Below are 17,935 nucleotides of genomic sequence, written 5' to 3'. Positions count from 1 at the left end.
TAGTCACCTGATGAGTTAAACTCTCCTTTTTATGTGAGGTTGAAGCAGAAAGTCTGAGTTAACAAAGAACGTTGTTTATAATTTGCGATACCTGTTATCTCTGACTGAGGCTTTAGTTTTTGTTGAGCTGATTTACACGTAGAAACTTTGTTCAGGAAGATTTCTCAGTAGCTCAGAGGACAGGCTTCTTTTTACACAACCTTGTAAGAGAATGTCTGTCAATGCTTTCAGCAGAATTTAGAAACACAACACTTCCTAAACAGATATTTTGAGGCTGTGAGGTTGAACGTTTGAGAGTATATCAGTGTGTTTGTTTGTGGTCTTTCTGTTTCTAGGTGGAAGCTGAATTAGTGAGGATGACTCCTGCTCCTGTCATCTCTAAGCTCCTCACACATCTTTACCTGCACATGAGGAAAATCACTCCTGTAGAATGCAGGTATGTTTGTCATTATTATAAAAAGATGTTGCCTGGTGACCTGTCAGAAACCCATTATACAGAATCAGCCAAAATAATGTTTACACACATCAGGAAAAGAAAAACTTGCATGAATATTTCAATACCAAATTTATTCAGACATCACAAGATTAATAAAAGTTATCTTTGGCCTCTACAATTACAAGAGGTGCTCAAAGTGGTGGCCACTGGCTTCCAGACATTTCTGTTGTGTTGTAGACGTCACTTGTTGATGCTCCATCCATGAGGGTAATTCCATCTGTTGGGAAAACATCGTACAATAGGACACAGAGTTGTCATGATTTGATCAAACTTAGAAACAGGTATCTATATGTATAGAAGTACTTATACAAATGAAATATTTATAAAAGTTTTTCTTTTCCTGATGTGTGTCTACATTATTCTGGCTGACTCTGACTCTGTGAACTTAATGAGAACAAAACTGTCATTTAATTGTTGCTCTGAAAGCTTCTTTAGTGAAAACCAGCTGGTGTTCTGCTTTGAAACAAACTGCTGTTGAGGTCTGTGTTTTTAGGTTTAACCCCACAGTTTCTGAATGAACTGATTGGGTTTTTTTTCCCTGATCAATGTGGATGTTATAATTGATGGTAACATTTACTGATCATATAATCAGCATGACAATATAACAGTATAACATTCTGACCACCTGACTAATACTGTGTTGGTCCCTTTATGCTGCTAAAACTCCTCTGACCCAGTGGTTCATCAGAACCTCTGAGGATGTCCTGTGGATTCTGTGGGTCCTGTGGGTTGCAGGGTGGGTCCTACCTAGACCAGGCTGATCCTGGACCATCCCACAGATGCTCCATCAGATCTGGATGTGGGGAGTGTGGAACCCAGGTGAACAGCTTAGCTCTGTCGTGTTCCTCAGACCACTCCTGAGAAGTTTCAGTTTGTCCTGCTGAGGGTGGCAGCTTGCATCAAGGACTGCTGTTGCCATGGAGACTAGGGGGTTGTTTGTCCTGCAGTGTTTAGATGGTGGTACATGTCAAACATCCACATGAACGTCAAGGTTTCCCAGCAGAACGTTGCATTAGAACAAGATGATGGTCGTAGTTGGAATTTTGCAGACTGAGAGATGGTTGAGAAGGTTTGCAGTTCTTGTTTTAGCAAAATATGTTACAATAGAAGATATTTATTGTCATTGTACATGAAATTATCTGCAAACCCTCTATCTGCAAATCTGTCTGAGGTATCTAAAAATAAATAAGTAAAGAAAAATGCTTCTAAAGCCAATAATAAACAGAATATTTTGAGGGAATATTCTAAAAAGGAAAGAAAAGCTCCATTCTCACTCCTCTCAGGATAAACTGTCATTAAAATTTACTTTAAATTTAGCTTCAACACAAGATAAAAACATTTACTTTCATTACTGATATTGTCAAGTTTTAATAAAGTTCATGCTACTTTTATAAAATGATGAAAGTGAATAAATTGTATTTCTGTGATCTGTGTTTGATTTCTGTCTTTTCTCCTGTCATCCAGATGTTCAGAGGGAGATGATGCCACATCTGGTCCAGCTGATGGAAGGTCTTGAAGTTCTCTGACTGGCCTCGACTGAAGATGGTCTTCTCACTGGATTTAAGGTTCAGATGCTCAGTAACAAACTCCACCAATGAGCCAACAGGGAAGTTTTAGGTTTATTAAATGTTGCTATGAAGGCATCGCTGTTTTTCTTTGTGAATGCAATGAGCTCCAACTGAAACTTGAATTAGAACTTAGAAGTAAATCCTTCCATCTGAAAGGATTTAGTTGCATTAATAACCTCATAACATTCTAATTTTTATTCCAGTCTTGGTTGGAAATAGAATCTCTGTATTGATTCAGGTAAAAACTGAACTTCACAGCATGTTGGAGCAAAACAACCAGATGAAAACTGTGATGGTGTTGGATTGTCAGACCGTAATGTTGCAGCTCAAAGCAGATTTTCTAGCTCAGTTCATTGTGACATTCAGCTATGAATCAACACAGCAGATGGTGATCCATGCTGTGGAAGTCTCACATCTCCTGATTTAATGGAGCTGCTTTGCACTTTTTACACTGTTTATTCACCAACACTTTATTTAATAAAAGTCCCATCTAGTTTTTATGAGGAATGTGATGTTTTAATTTCTCTGTGAATAACTGCAGTCTAATGTAACAGCTGGAGTTGTAACATCTGTCCTGATATTGATCATGAAGTATTGATCAGAATACTTATGGTCAGCAGTCATCCCTGAAGTTTTACATTCAAATCTTTAATTGTGTTGTGAACTTTGGTAAGGAGCAGAAATGTTAGCGTTGCCATGGATACAAGTGTTAAATTCTGTCCATGTTTCCATTTTGGGAAATGCAGTCCAGTTCCAGAATGTGGAGGAATTTAGTCTCACAATCACAGACAACAAATATTATCTGAAAGTCAGGTTATTGTTGTTTATCAGCACAATACAAAAAGATTAATGTTAGAAATATTCCAGTTAAGACTCTAGAATATCATGATTTATGTAAATTTACCTCAATAATATGAATGTTTAGGTTAAGATTGTACAGTGATATTTATTATGTAAGTTTAGCTGATTAAAGTTTATGACTCTGCACTAAAATATTATTTAAATTGACATCATTATTATAATATTTAGGGTCAGACCCTACAGTATTGAGATTAAGAAATCAAATATTCTATAAAATGTAAATACACTGAACTCATTTGGATATATTTAAGTGAGACTCTACAATATTATTTGACACAAATCTATCTAAATCAAAATTTTAATAATTTTCATGCCAAACATTTACTGGACTGATTTAAATATTAAAATCACTCCTTTCTAATCCTCTGCTGTACGTTCAAACCTGAGGCCTTAAATAGAAACACACAAGTATCCGATTGAAGGAACTTCTGTAGAGTCCTGGTTCCAGAACATGATGATAGAATTATAGATAAACTTTAACAAAAGCTGCCTGAGTGTTTACAGGTTTTTATGTTGGATTTCTTCAGTAATTTAATGAGAGTTATCAGCAAAAATCAAGTGTTCATTTGATGAACTTCATTTCCTAAAACATCCAGAATTGGAGCTCATATCTTTGGCAGCTCTAAAGTTTCTGCTCCTTCAAAGTTCACAACACAATGAATAAATTCCTAAAACACTCTGTGCTGGAGAGCGTTTGTGATGCTGAAGCAGTGATCAGTTTTTCTGTTTCTTCTCTGGAGATGAACAATGAGGGACGTCTGCAGAGACTGAGAAAGAGTCTCACCACATCCTGACATGAGGAAAAAGACTTTATTGAAGACTACAATGAGAAAAACTATCAGACAGCAGACGGCTGCATTCAAGGTGAACTCTGAACATTTGATCTGGAACAGGAATTCAATAACAGCAGCATGAGCTTCATTTCAGTCTGTAGCTGCTGAATTCATGGATGAATCATCTGGCACTAGAGAGGAAGACCATCAAACATCTTGGATGGAGGTCCAAGAGTCTCACCAAACAACCAACCTACAGAGTGAAGACCTCAAATCTGATTGGACGGCCTCCTATTCAGCCACGTGTGAACAAATGCCTCTAAGTTTGTTTTCTAAAATAAATCTAGTTTGAGTCCTAATCTATGCCTGTGTGTTTGCTTCTTTACATCGCTGTTAACAGTTTAGGCTGTTAGATTGTTCCAGATAAGACAAGTACAAGATTCTTCAGAGCCGTTCTACCACGAGCCTGACAGGAAGAACTCCAACAGCTACTGAATGTTCCTGTGGTTCCCTCAAGGCTACAGGAGGAGCCCTACGAGGACGAGCCGGTCCACCTGATGGCGGCCAGTCGCTGCGGTTCAAAGCCAACACCGACTACGTGGACTTCTACTGGACCACACGGAGGCCTTCAAACCGGACCAACAAGTTCAGCGACTCCCCGACTCGTGGGTCTGAGGACGCCGCCGAGCCTCGGACCAGCCGGCCGCCTGTCTGTGGGTGTTTGAGTGCTGAGAGGTTTGTGGATGCATGTGAACATGTCTGTGTTGAAACAGCAGCTTTGGACTCAGTAACGCCGGGAAAAACCAAGAGCTCCTTTATTTGTGACTTCCACTAAAAAAACCTGATGAAAATAAGTTTGCCAGGGTTCTGACTGATAACAGGTTATTAAATAATGAAAATAATCGTTTAAATATTACTTTAAACAATCCTTTTAGGTCTACATTTCCTTTACACTGTCTTCTTGGTATATGTACAAGTATTTTGGGTGGAATATACCATTAAGCCCGATGTTCAAGGGTTCTTCTGGGAATATACCATTAAACCAACCTTTTAGGTAAATGTTCCAGGATGTTGGGTAGAATATACCATCAGATCAACCTTTTAGGTCTACATTGGAAGATTTTAGAGTAGAATTTTACTCCAAACCATCCTTTAGGTCTACATTTAAGGTGGAATACTCCTTTACACCAAGATTTTTTTGGTCTACATTGAAAGATTTTAGGTGAAATATTCCTTTGAACGAACTTTTTAAGTTTATGTTCAAGGATGTTGGGTGGAATATACCATCAGACCAACCTCCAAGGTCTACAGTAGTGAATTTTAGGTGGAATATACCATTAAACTCACCTTTTAGGTCTACATTGGAGGATTTTAGGTGGAATTTTCTTCCAAACCGTCTTTTAGTCTACATTTTAGGATGTTTAGGATGGTATATTCTTCCGAACCAACTTCTCAGGTCTACATTTCAGGTGGAATATTCCGCCATACTAACTTTTTTGGTCTACATTGAAGGATTTTTTTCTAAACCACCCTTTCGGGTCTATATTTGAGGTTGTAGGTGGAATATTCCTTTTAACCAGCCCCTCAGTGCTCTTTGAGGATTTTGGATGGAATACTCGGGTAAACCAACATTTTAGGTGCATGTCCAAGGATTTTTGGTGAAATGTTCCTTTAAAGTGGATGTTTGAGGACCTTGTCGGTGGAATACTTCCTAAAACCAACCTTTTAGGTCAACATTCAAAGATTTAAGGTGGAATATTCCTTTAAACCAACCTAAATTTCATGTTTTGATCATTATCAAGTGATCAATCCAGACTCCTCATAATGACGCTTGAGATTTATGCTGCTGTTATTTGTTTAGTCCAGACTAAATGACAGAAATCCACAACTGTAATTTTATTTCAGGACTCGGTTATTAAATGTAAAAACAATCCATGTGACTCTAAAAACTCAACAGCTGTACAAACTCTAAGATTAAACTCTCCACAAGGATCCAAAATAAGTTGGACTTCTACATGAGAGCTTTAATTATTCATCTACTTCCTGAAAAGTTTGGTCAATAAAAAAGACAAAAACTAATATTTTCAGCTGAACTAAAGACAGACTTTGTGATTTTTCTGCGCACATGTTGTGTTGTTGTAAACTCACTCTTTCAAATAAATAGCCGCCTAACCCCCTGGAAACCAGCGTTTGTCCTGTTTTTGTGTTGCTCCTCGGCGACCCTAGACAGCCGGGTCGTAATGTTTTTTGAGCAACACACCACACTATGACGTTTTTACAATGATGGTTCTACTATGAAACCAGTTTGACATGTTCAGGCGTTCTTTGTGTGAAAACTCAGAGATTTCAGGTATCAGAAGGTGGTTTTCAACTTTGTTAACTTTCTGCCTCAACTTTAAACTAAATTTCCTTCACTAACCCGGCCCTCTGGACTTCCAGTAAGCTGTGTTCCTATTGGCTGTCCAGGTGGCTGCTTGGTGTTATCAGGAACACCTGAGCAGCTCAGTGTCTTCCTGCTTTATTTAGCTACAGTCAAACATTTCCTCTGCTTCTCTTCACCACTGAACTGGTTTTGGCTCTGTTGCTTTAGTTTGTTCTTTAGGCGTTGGCTTGCAGCTTCCAGCAGTAAAATCGTCTTTAATGTGTTTCTTGGTGTGTTTTAGGGCTTTGTACTGGATAGTTGTCTTGGTAAATGTGGTTCTTTAACCACAGTTAGCACATGGTGCTAATGTGTGCAGTGATTAGTGGATTTGGTGCAGCTGAGTTGTGTCTTTATCTTGGCTGTAGTGAGTCTTTAGAGGTTTTTGGTCAGACACATTCTGTATTCTTGTTTGAGAACCAACGTTGGTTGTCCAGAAGGTAAGAGTTCCTGTCCTGATTCTCTGTTCTCAGAGGTTCTCTGGTAGGCTGCAGGAGACTTTAGCATTTGTGTTGTGCTAGTTTGGTTTTTGTATGGTTTCATTTGGACGACTATCTTGAGGCCCCTCCATGTTGTTTTGTGAGGTTTTCTGCAACAGTTTCTACAAAGCAACCTGCAGCAGAAGAGACTTTGAGAGTTTTTAGGAAGTTCTGGAGACCAGACTTTAGAGCAGCAGAAACATTTGTCAGCAGTTTGAGCAGGAGAAGGTGAGCTTCAGAGTAGAAATGAGACAGAAACCTTCTTGACCCGTGTGGTGAGGTCCTGTACCAAGAGTTTGAGCAGGTTGTGAAGAGTCTGTAGTTCTTTGGTCTGAAAGCACAAGAATCAACTCATTAAAGGAGAAAACAGGAGATATTGTTGGTTCTTCTGTCGCTCTGCAGTTTCCTTAGACTGAATATCAAGTTTATATTTTAAATGATTTCCCATGTGAGCCCAAGAAGGCTTCAATAAACTCCCTCCATCCCCTGGACACAACATATTTTATTACCATGTTAAATCTTTTTTTATTTTATTTTTTTTTTAATGTTTTTGAGTTTTAATCATAGTTTTAGCATAGTTTTTTTTCTCTTTGCTTGTTTAGTTTTGTCATCTGTGTAAAAGGTGCTAAACAAATAAAGTTGAATTGATAAACTGAATAATTGACTAACTCATGATTGTGACAACAGAAGTATTTTCATTGTGATTTAAGGGTTTATTTCATTTTTAAGGTTGGGGTTAAACTCTTGACAGAAAATGAAGATTAAAGAAATAAACTATGTAACAAAAAGCAATTAAATCAAAGGGAGAAAGCATTTAATACAATAAAACTTTTAAAAAGTTTTATTAAAAAGTATTTTTTTAAATGTTTAATATTCTTCTTGTTTAATTGTATTTTTTAAATGTTTAATTATCGAAAATATTTTGTATTTGTATTTTAAAAATTTTGTTTAATTTCATAATTACATGTATTGCATCTTGTTTAATTATTTAATTCAATATTTTGTCTGTTTAATATCATTTAATTGTATTTAATGTTTAATATAGTTAAACATTTAAAAAAATTCAAAACATTTAATTAGATTATTAAACCTTTAAAAAGACAAAACATTTAATTAAAAAATTAAATGTTTAATTCGAAAATTACATCTTAAAGACAATAAAACTTCAAATAGGAATGAAACAGAAAGTACAATGAAGCATTTAAAAAGAAAATTAAACATTAAAAGGTGGTAAAACATTTAAAAAGAAAAACCTTAAAGATTTAATCGAAAAATTAAATATTGGGAAAGAAAAAAAAACTCAAACAAGCCGATAAAAGATTTGAAAAAACAATTAAACATTAAAAAGACAAAACATTTCGAAATCAAATCAGAGATTAGAAAAGAATAGAAGGTGAAAAAAAAGCAAAACTAAACGTTTAAGAAGAATCAAACTAAAGACAAAACATTTGAAAAGACACCAGTTAGACTTTAGAAGATCAAATTAAACAGAAGAGACAATAAAACAATCAAAAAGAGCAAAAACAGATAAAGGTCTTAAGGTGTTTTCTAGTTTGAAATGAAAACATCAAGTAGTTTCTTCAAACATTTCCTCTTTCTATGTTCTTGGTTTGATTGTGGATAGATTTACTAAGAACTCATTTCAGAAAACTGCTTTCCAGATAAAGTCTACTAGTAGTTGAAGGCATTTATCAAACTAATGTTACCTTCTGATCTCCACAAACTTTACTGTTCAGTGAGGAGAATCAAAGTTTGTTGAGGATTTCTAAAAAAACCCACAGGTGAAGGTCTGAGAAGAACTCAGATGGATGGTATAAATGTGAAATCAAGAGTCATGGTCACAATTTTTAAGGCTTCTGTTAACCAGAAAGTTCAAACTAACAGAGAAGTACTGAGAAACTTTTAAAATTTCAGTCCTCAGACTGTCTGAAGGTTCAAACTAACAGAGAACTACTCAGGAACTTAGAAGATATCAGTCCTTGGACTGTCTGAAAGTTCAGTCTAACAGAGAACTACTGTGGGACTTAGAAAATTTCAGCCCTCAGACTGTCTGAAAGCTCAGGTCCTGAGGACTCGGGAGGTCTGGAGGCTTGGAAAGTCTTGGAACTGAGGGTTCAACCCTCCAGCACAAAGGCCGAAGTCCAACCTCCTTAAAAAAATGGTCGAGTCGAGATTCAAGTTAAAAAAAAACTCGAAAACGACAAAAAAGAGATGATAAATGCGCAAAAAAAAGAAGAATTAGTATCTGAGCAAGTAGCTCAGGGGATAAGAAGACGGACTCCCAAGTGGAAGGTCGCAGGTTCAAGACCCACCACTGGCACTTTTCTTTCTTTGTCTTTGTCAGGATTTTGAGAAAAATTTAAGAAGGGTCTGGTCTTGAACCAGCGACCTGCAGCTCCATAGGTAAATCCTTAACTCACTGAGCTACAGATCAGATAAGAAGAAATAAATTCGTCGTCCCTTTGACATCGTAGTTGGTGAAGTGACCACATGGGCAGAGCCAAGGTGGAGTCTGGGTGGAGTCAGGGCGGAGAGTAGGCGGGGAGGTGGGTGGTGGCCTCCCCCCTCTACTCCCCCACCGCCCACCACACCTTCCCCCGCCCGACGAGTTCTTCGAGTCTCCATGAGTTCTTCGAGTCTCCACAGGTTTTCCTGAGTTTCTGGAGTTTCCACGAGGTCGGAGGCAGAACAAGTTGTCATGAAGAGGTGGTGAAGTCGGCCAGGGTGGACTGACTTTTTACAGCGACTAGAAGGAAGACCACTAGAAGAGCAGGTCTTTAACCACCATCCATAAAATCCATGGAGTCGCTCCAGAGAAATGAAAGGTCAACTTTTATCAACCTCCATCCAGATGTTCAACTTCATATCTTTACTTTGACATTTTTAGCACCACAAACCTTTAGTATCACACTTTAATATCATTTATTAGGACTTTAATGGAATCCACCAGCAGATTTAGTTTTTCTTGACAAACTTTATTCTTGTCGTCGTGGGACTGCAGTATTTAAAACTGTTCCTTCTATTTGACCTCATGTTTATTAGTTTTAGTGGAGAAAGTTATTTTAGTTGTTGATTAGTCTCTTAAAAACCAAGTAATAAATTGGATTAGTCAAGAGGTTTAAATTTCTTACTTTGTCATATTTTAAATATGACAAAAAATATAAAAATAAAGTGTCTTGAGACAATTTGACCTGTATTTGGCGTTATATAAATAAAATTGAATTCAAATTGTATGTATCTTGTAATGTTGGAGTAATTCAGCCATATATGTTAGAAAACACATTTCTTTGTCCATTAATCTGTTAATTGTTTACTCCAGTAATTCATTTCTTGTTTTGGTTTATAAAATGTCAAACCCAAATATATTCAGTTTACTGTCATAAAAACCAAAAAGATTTACATTCATGATGCAGGAATCAGACAGTTTTTCACTTTTTATCTTAGTTCAGTCAGAAAGATAGTTGATAATGTGTGAATTGTTGCAGCTTGTGAGCCGTAGATGGTTTTAATCTTTGGGGCCGAGTATCAGAAAACATTTAGAAACCAACATCAACAAAACACCAACAAAGATTTGAACATCATTAAAGGGAAAGCCAACTTTTGTCTAATTAAACAACATTTATTTCCAATGTAAATGTGTGATATTCATCCTCTGGAGCTTTCTCTTCACATTGTCTTCCACCTGGACTGGTTTGGTCGGGAGCATGTGCAACAAACATTTGAAAAACTGCACTTTAACATCAATGAACGACACTGAAGTTTAATCTCTACATAAATGAGACTGAGTCTGGATGTGCTGCTCTGTCATTAACTCCTAAGTTCAGGGAAAGTTCAAACAAAAGAGGACAGTTCAGATAAGACTTGAGAATGAGCTTATTTTGAACAAACATCTCAGACTTTCTGAGCTTCAGCACCTACAGCAAGATATTTTAACAACAAGCAACTCAAGAGATCCAGAAGTTGGAGCGAGTTAGCTTTAGCTGAGTCAAAGAACATGTGGGATGCTAACCAAGCAAACATTTCAGACTTTTCTCTGTGAATTCTGAGAAATAATTTCCTATTTAATGACAGCTACACATCTTAACTCAGTCTCATTAAAACAGACTCTAATTCAGTGTCATCCATCCATATTAAAGTGCAGTTATCCAAAATGTTTGTTGCATGAGCTCCAACAAAACCTGTCCAGGTAGAAGGCCACTTTGACAAACAGGAAGTGGACGATTCCAAGCAGATTTATAGAGGGGGAACTGGACTGTACTAAGTGTGGTCGAGTATAGAGGGGTGTTTTGTGTGTTTTTAAGGCTGATAATGATTATTAGTGAGACATTTGGAGTCGATATTAATTTGCAGTAAATGAAAGTATTTATAATCTTGGAGTTAAACTTAGAAGAGCACAAACTCTAACAGGAAACTTTGTTGATACGTTTTTGTTTTGTTTACAGATGTTAAGTTAAAGGAGTTTTATTCGTTACGTACAACCAATCAAATCACTCCAGAAGACAGAGCGACCACAGGTAGATAAAGGTTCAGAGCCAAAGTAGCAGCATTTTTAAATGTATTTATTACCGTAAATCAGTAAAAAATAAAATACTGATAATCAGTAAATCAGTCAGCCCACAATTACTACAATTCTACAATGTACGTCTCTTTCCTTTGACTTGTTATTTGTACAATATACGATGTATATCATGGCGTTTTTTCATACCAAAGGCTATAACTATGATGTTTTCTAAGAGACATACTATGTTACTCTGTTTGTTCTGGCCCTGGGCTGCTGCACTCCTCCTCTGCTGTTTTCTGGATTGTACTCAGCTGCATGCCTTCGTCCACCAGGCCTCCGTTGACTCGTCCTGCCTGCCGTCTCTGGAGCTGAAGCTGGATTGGAACAGACCAAAGTACAGTCCAATCATGATGCCAGCTGCCTCTCAAAAGGCTCCTTCATCTGGCAGGTGGCAGCACTTCTTCTGAGGGGAAGCTGAGCTGGCCCAGCAGAACTTTGGAGATGTGTTCCAGTGGTTGGTGGATGTGTGGGGAGATAGAGAGGGACCTTTGAACTGTTCACAAAGGAAAACAGGGAACCCATTGGTAGTTTTAGTTTAGGGTGCTACTGCAGTGTGTTTTTGGGCTTGAAGAGGTGAACAGGAAGAGGTTTTTTTTCGTATTGATTATCTTTTACTTTGTTCCTGGTTGGAATGCCCATCAATGTCAACATGAAGTTCACTTTTAGTTCTGTTTATTTATTTTTATTTTACTAACACCCATTTGCTTTTAACCCCCTCACATGTTGTGTTGTTGTAAACTTACTCTTTCAAATAAATACTCGTCTAACCCTCTGGAAACCAGCGTTTGGACTGGTTTTGTGTTGCTCTTCACCTCCTTCAGACAGCCAGTAAACAACAATATTTTGTGGACCAAAGGCTTACTATGACATCTTTTGAGCGACATGCTATACTATGACGTTTTTAGAGCGACATGCTATACTACAACGTTTTTTGAGCCACATGCTATACTATGACGTTTTTTGGGGGACATGCTATATATACTATGACATGTTGAATGACATGCTATACTATGACGTTTTTAGAGCGACATGCCATACGATGACATTTTGAGAGCCACATGCTATACTATAAAGTTTCAAGAGCGAGATGCTATACTATGATGTTTTTAGAGCGACATGCTATACCATGACGTTTTTAGAGCGACATGCTATACTATGACATTTTTAGAGCCACATGCTATACAATGACGTTTTCTGGACAACATGCTATACGATGACGTTTTTAGAGCGACATGCTATACTATGACATTTTTAGAGCCACATGCTATACAATGACGTTTTCTAGACGACATGCTATACTATGACGTTTTTAGAGCGACATGCTATACTATGGCGTTGTTAGAGCAACATGCTATACTATGATGTTTTTTGAACCACATGCTATACTATGACATTTTTGGAGCGACATGCTATACTATGACGTTTTTAGAGTGACATGCTATACTGTTTTTAGAGCGACATGCTATACTATGACATTTTTTGAGCCACATGCTACACAATGACGTTTTTAGAGCCACATGCTATACAATGACGTTTTTAGAGTGACATGCTATACAATGACGGTTTTAGAGCCACATGCTATACTATGACATTTTTAGAGCGACATGCTATACAATGACGATGTAGAGCCACATGCTATACTATGACATTTTTAGAGCGACATGCTATACTAAGATGTTTTTAGAGCGACATGCTAAACTATTACATTTTTAGAGCGACATACTATACTAAGATGTTTTTAGAGCGACATGCTAAACTATGACGTTTTTAGAGCGACATGCTAAACTATGATGTTTTTAGAGCGACATGCTATACTATGACGTTTTGAGAGCGACATGCTATACTCTGACATTTTTATAGCGACATGCTATACTATGACTTTTTTGAGCCACATGCTTTACTATGATGTTCTTTGGACGACATGCTAAACTATGACGTTTTTTGGGCGACATGCTGTACTATGACGTTTTTTGGGCGACATGCTATACTATGACTTTTTTTTGCGCGACATGCTATACTATGACGTTTTGTTGAATGACATGCTATACTATGACGTTTTTTGGACGACATGCTATACGATGACGTTTTTAGAGCGACATTCTATACGATGCCGTTTTTTGGGTGAAATGCTATACAATGACGTTTTTAGAGCGACATGGTATACTATGTTGTTTTTTGGGTGACATGGTATAGTATGACGTTTTTAGAGCCACATGCTATACTATGACGTTTTTAGAGCGACATGCTACACTATGACGTTTTTAGAGCAATATGCTATACTATGACATTTCAAGAGCGAGATGCTATGCTATGATGTTTTTAGAGGGGACATGCTATACTATGATGTTTTTAGAGCCACATGCTATACTCCGACGTTTTTTGAGCGACATGCTAAACTATGACGTTTTCAGAAGGACATACTTTACTATGACGTTTTTAGAGCGACATGCTATACGATGAGGTTTTTTGGACGACATGCTATACGATGACGTTTTTAGAGCGACATGCTATACGATGACGTTTTTTGGGTGACATGCTATACAATGACGTTTTTAGAGTGACATAGTATACTATGTTGTTTTTTGGGTGACATGCTATACTATGACATTTTTAGAGCGAGATGCTATACAATGTTTTTAGAGCCACATGCTATACAATGACATTTTTAGAGCCACATGCTATACAATTATGTTTTTAGAGCGACATGCTATACAATGACGTTTTTAGAGCCACATGCTATACTATGACGTTTTTTAGAGCGACATGCTATACTAAGACGTTTTTAGAGCGAGATCCTATACTATGACGTTTTTAGAGCGACATGCTATACTATGACGTTTTTAGAGCGACATGCTATACTCTGACGTTTTTAGAGCGACATGCTATACTATGACATTTTTACAGCGACATGCTATACGCTGACGTTTCTAGAGCAACATGCTATACTATGACGTTTTTAGAGCGACATGCTATACTCTGACGTTTTTAGAGCGACATGCTATACTATGACATTTTTACAGCGACATGCTATACTATGACGTTTCAAGAGCGACACGCTAAACGATGACATTTTTAGAGTGACATGCTATACTATGACGTTTTTAGACCAAAGGCTATACTATGACGTTTTTAGAGCGACATGCTATACTATGACGTTTTTAGACTGACGTTTTTAGATCGACATGCTATACTATGACGTTTCAAGAGCGACCTGCTATACTATGATGTTTTTTGGGTGACATGCTATACTGTAATGTTTTCAGAGCGACATACTATGCTATGATGTTTTTCTGCCGACATGCTGTACTATGAACTACAGGCCATACTATGTTATTCTTGAAAAGTATACTGTACTTTGACATTTTCTGAACTACATCCTATACTATGGCGTTATACACAGAGGGCTTTGGTTACATGTTGATTTATAATCTACATTTTTTTCTGTTTTGTTTTTTGACAGGATTACCACAGACCTGACCGTGAACACCGTTGACACCCACCCAAGGGAGACGCTGCCTAAGATCTCAAGGCTGCTTGGTCGTGGTCCAGAATGCCTTCATCAGCTACGTCTTCTTTTGAAGAGGCCCTCAGATGCTGCAATCTCTGACCTTAAGGAGGAACTGCTGCTTTCACTCTGTAACGAGACGGCGGTTATTTTAAAGACCCAGCTCCTGGCGGCTTTGAGTTAAAGTTTAACACCCATCAAAGCGGAACTACAGACAGTTAAATCTGAGCTGTCCATCTGTATTTCAAACATCAAGTCCGACCCGGCTGCCGTAAAGCATGCTGTGGGTGAAACGGAAACTTCACTCTCCATATCACCAACGACATCGTCACACTCCAAAGCAGAGCACCTGTCTGCTGAACTTTTCAAAGTGGACTATAAATGTGAAGAATGTTTAGCTTTAATCAGGCTACGACTGAGCAGCTAGCTCGGTTAGCATCGCTAACATTAAAGCTAATGTTTATTATGCTAACTTTCATCTCTGGTCAACACACACTGAAACAAACTCCACCAACGTCTGGAATGCATGGCACACATTATATCTGACACTAAAGCTGCATATAAAGTGCATTAAAAGCGGCACCGATACAAAAATAAACATTTACTTACCAAACTATTAGAGTCCTTTCAGTGTCTGCTGGTAGAATCAGCCGAAGGTAGAAAACTGGTTAAAACAAGCCAACAGGCAGGAAAACTGTCTGTGGAAAATGTTCTGCTGCTCCACCGATAAATAAACCAACAATTATTATATCAGAATTAATCCAAAGGAGGAGAGCAGAGTCTCTGCTGCCTCCTCCATAGGACCTGTCAATCATTCCGGACCGGACTGTCAATCAAGTAGTCCCGCCCCCTGGCTTCGCAAAACTTTAACGCTCTATAAAAAAAAAATTAATATTGATTTATTTTAAGATCGGCCACCTGATCTCTCATTTTGACCATGAAAACTAACGAATAAAAAATTATATAGAGTCTATCCACCATACTCTGTTTGGCTCCACACTTGCTGATGACCACTTCCGGTCTCAGAAAATGAAAAAACAGACCTTTTTCGTTTCTGTCTCTTACCGATTTTACTTTCTTGTCATTCTAAATATAAAACGAAATTCAAAGCATTTTTAAAAAATCGTATATCCCTTTTTGATCGTGAAAAGGAAAAACACCTTGTATTTCAATTTTAATTTTTGTATTTTAAAACGAAAATCAAATAACCACTCATTTTTTGTTTTTCAATACCCGTTTCAGAACGGAAAATCCAATTACCAGATCCGTACACGGACCGCTTTGAGTGCAGACTTTCAGCTTTAGTTTGAGGGCATTTAGATCCAAATCAGGTGAACAGTGGAAGAATGACAACATATTTCACGTGCCTTTGAATTGGACCAAAATAATTAGAAGTAATTAAAATATATTGGTGGAAAAAAGTTTTTGGACACCCTTAAATATTAACACAGTTTCAAACATTACCATGAAATATTTGTGGAAACATCTTTTTTGTGTTTCAAAAGGTGTGGCTGCATCAGACAGACACAAACGAATACAAATTATGTATTTTGTTTATTGTTTACAAGAAAAATTAACAAAATTAAATTCTTGACAGTTTCAGTATGTCAGTTCTCAACATTGTCGGAATCAATCTCAGCATAGATTTTTTGTTCAGTTCAAAACTGAACAAAAAATAAATCACATCATCAAACTAGAAAAGCACTCAGAGAGTGCAGTACTCTGCCAAGGCTGTCCATTTCCATATGGCATTGTCAGAAAGGTAGCGGTTTTTTTTAAAAAAAAATTTTTTTTGAAATGCAGCATTTGTTTATAAATTATTGATGATCAGAAATCACAGCACTATAGAATGTGACCATTTAATATAAATGTACCCACAAACAAAATGACCTTGCGCTGAGCACAGGCGTGTGTTAGACATGTGTACATTATGTACGGATACCGAATCGCGTGACCTAAATATGTAGCAGGTGGCAAGAATTGATGGGACTCAGAAACACCCCCAAAATTTAATCAATTGTTCCTTGTATAATGTCCGACGGATAAGTCCCAGTAAGATCGCAGCGTCGATTTGTAGTAGGATCGCAATCATGTGATCATCAGCAGGCAGCTGGCACAGTGTTCACTTGTTGTCATAGTTACAGTGATGCCATGACACTATCTTGCAATGATACAGAAATCCTTAACAAATCCGTGGATCCAGACTAAAAGCTGCATCACTGCAACAAACTAATCACTTAGTCCTTGAGTCATTCCTGACCTTCCCTGAAAATTTCACCCACATCTATTAGTCCGTTTCTGAGTAATGTTGCGAACAGACAGAATAACAGATGGACAGACATTCGTATGCTAATCGTCACATAACTCCACCGTGTTTCTTGGAGGAGTAATTAATATTCAGCAGTCCTACCATTAGCATGCAGTAGAGCTCTAATCCTGGCTGGCATGTTCCCCACAGGTCTTTCACACTATTGAGGGGTAATCTTGTCTCATTCTTCTTGAATTACTGTTTTTAATTCTTCTAAATTCTTTGGTTTACGCTTTGAAACAGACCACTGATTAATGTAACGCTGTCTGACCTTCCTCGCTGTGGATCTTCCTGCTGACGTCTGACGTTACGGTGAGCGTATTGCGTCACTTCCTGTTGTAGGGCTGTGTTGTGTTCTGTGACTGTTGTAGCTTATCCACTCCAAGTAATTTGATATTCATTTAATCTGTGTGTAGTGGTAATATTTGAATCGTAACATACACTCATTTTCTTCAAGCACCTTCTCAGTACTTAATTCTAAATTAATCTGTTATCTCTGTTCCCTAGCCTAGCACTTAGCAGTTAGCATGGCTTCTCCCTCTTCCTCTCCTTCTTTCCTGCTCAGTGTGTCACATGTTTAGTTACTCCTCTGCCTCCTTTAGTGATAACGATACCTGTAATAAATGCAGTCTCTTTGTAGCTTTGGAGGCGAGGCTCTCTGAATTGGAAGCGTGGCTCCGCACCATGGAAAACACCCCGCTAGCTGTTAGCCAGGCCCCCTTAGCCGGTGCGGACCGCAATAGCATAGCTGCTAGTGTAGCTTCTGCTAGCCGTCCCCTAGCAGCTCCCGAGCAGCCGGGAAGTCAGGGTAGCTGGGTGACAGTTCATAGGAAACGTAGTCCTAAATTCAAGCCCGCTGTCCCGGCACACCAAAAACCGTTTCACGTTTCTAATCGTTTTTCCCCACTCAACGACACACCCACTGAGAAACCAACTCTGATCATTGGCAGCTCCATAGTCAGAAA

At 37.9% G+C, this 17,935-nt stretch overlaps 2 long non-coding RNA genes across 2 annotated transcripts in view; one reads left to right on the top strand and one right to left on the bottom strand.

The window, feature by feature from the left end:
* LOC129349501 (uncharacterized) overlaps positions 1-5,377 on the top strand; it is a 21,913-nt gene extending 16,536 nt beyond the window's left edge. The window contains exon 4 of the long non-coding RNA XR_008602529.1: positions 5,168-5,377. This is a non-coding gene — a long non-coding RNA (uncharacterized LOC129349501). The remainder of the gene's footprint in view (positions 1-5,167) is intronic.
* A 5,280-nt stretch (positions 5,378-10,657) lies between these two features.
* LOC129349556 (uncharacterized) lies at positions 10,658-16,047 on the bottom strand. Its single transcript, XR_008602608.1, has 3 exons — positions 15,272-16,047; positions 14,658-14,791; positions 10,658-11,650 (listed from the first exon to the last, which is right to left on the bottom strand). It is a non-coding gene; the product is annotated as an uncharacterized LOC129349556 (long non-coding RNA).
* Between the last annotated feature and the right edge of the window lie 1,888 nt (positions 16,048-17,935).

Source organism: Amphiprion ocellaris, chromosome 8, assembly GCF_022539595.1.
Source record: "Amphiprion ocellaris isolate individual 3 ecotype Okinawa chromosome 8, ASM2253959v1, whole genome shotgun sequence".
Lineage (NCBI taxonomy): Eukaryota > Metazoa > Chordata > Actinopteri > Pomacentridae > Amphiprion > Amphiprion ocellaris.
This window is presented reverse-complemented; position numbering and strand designations above follow the sequence as displayed.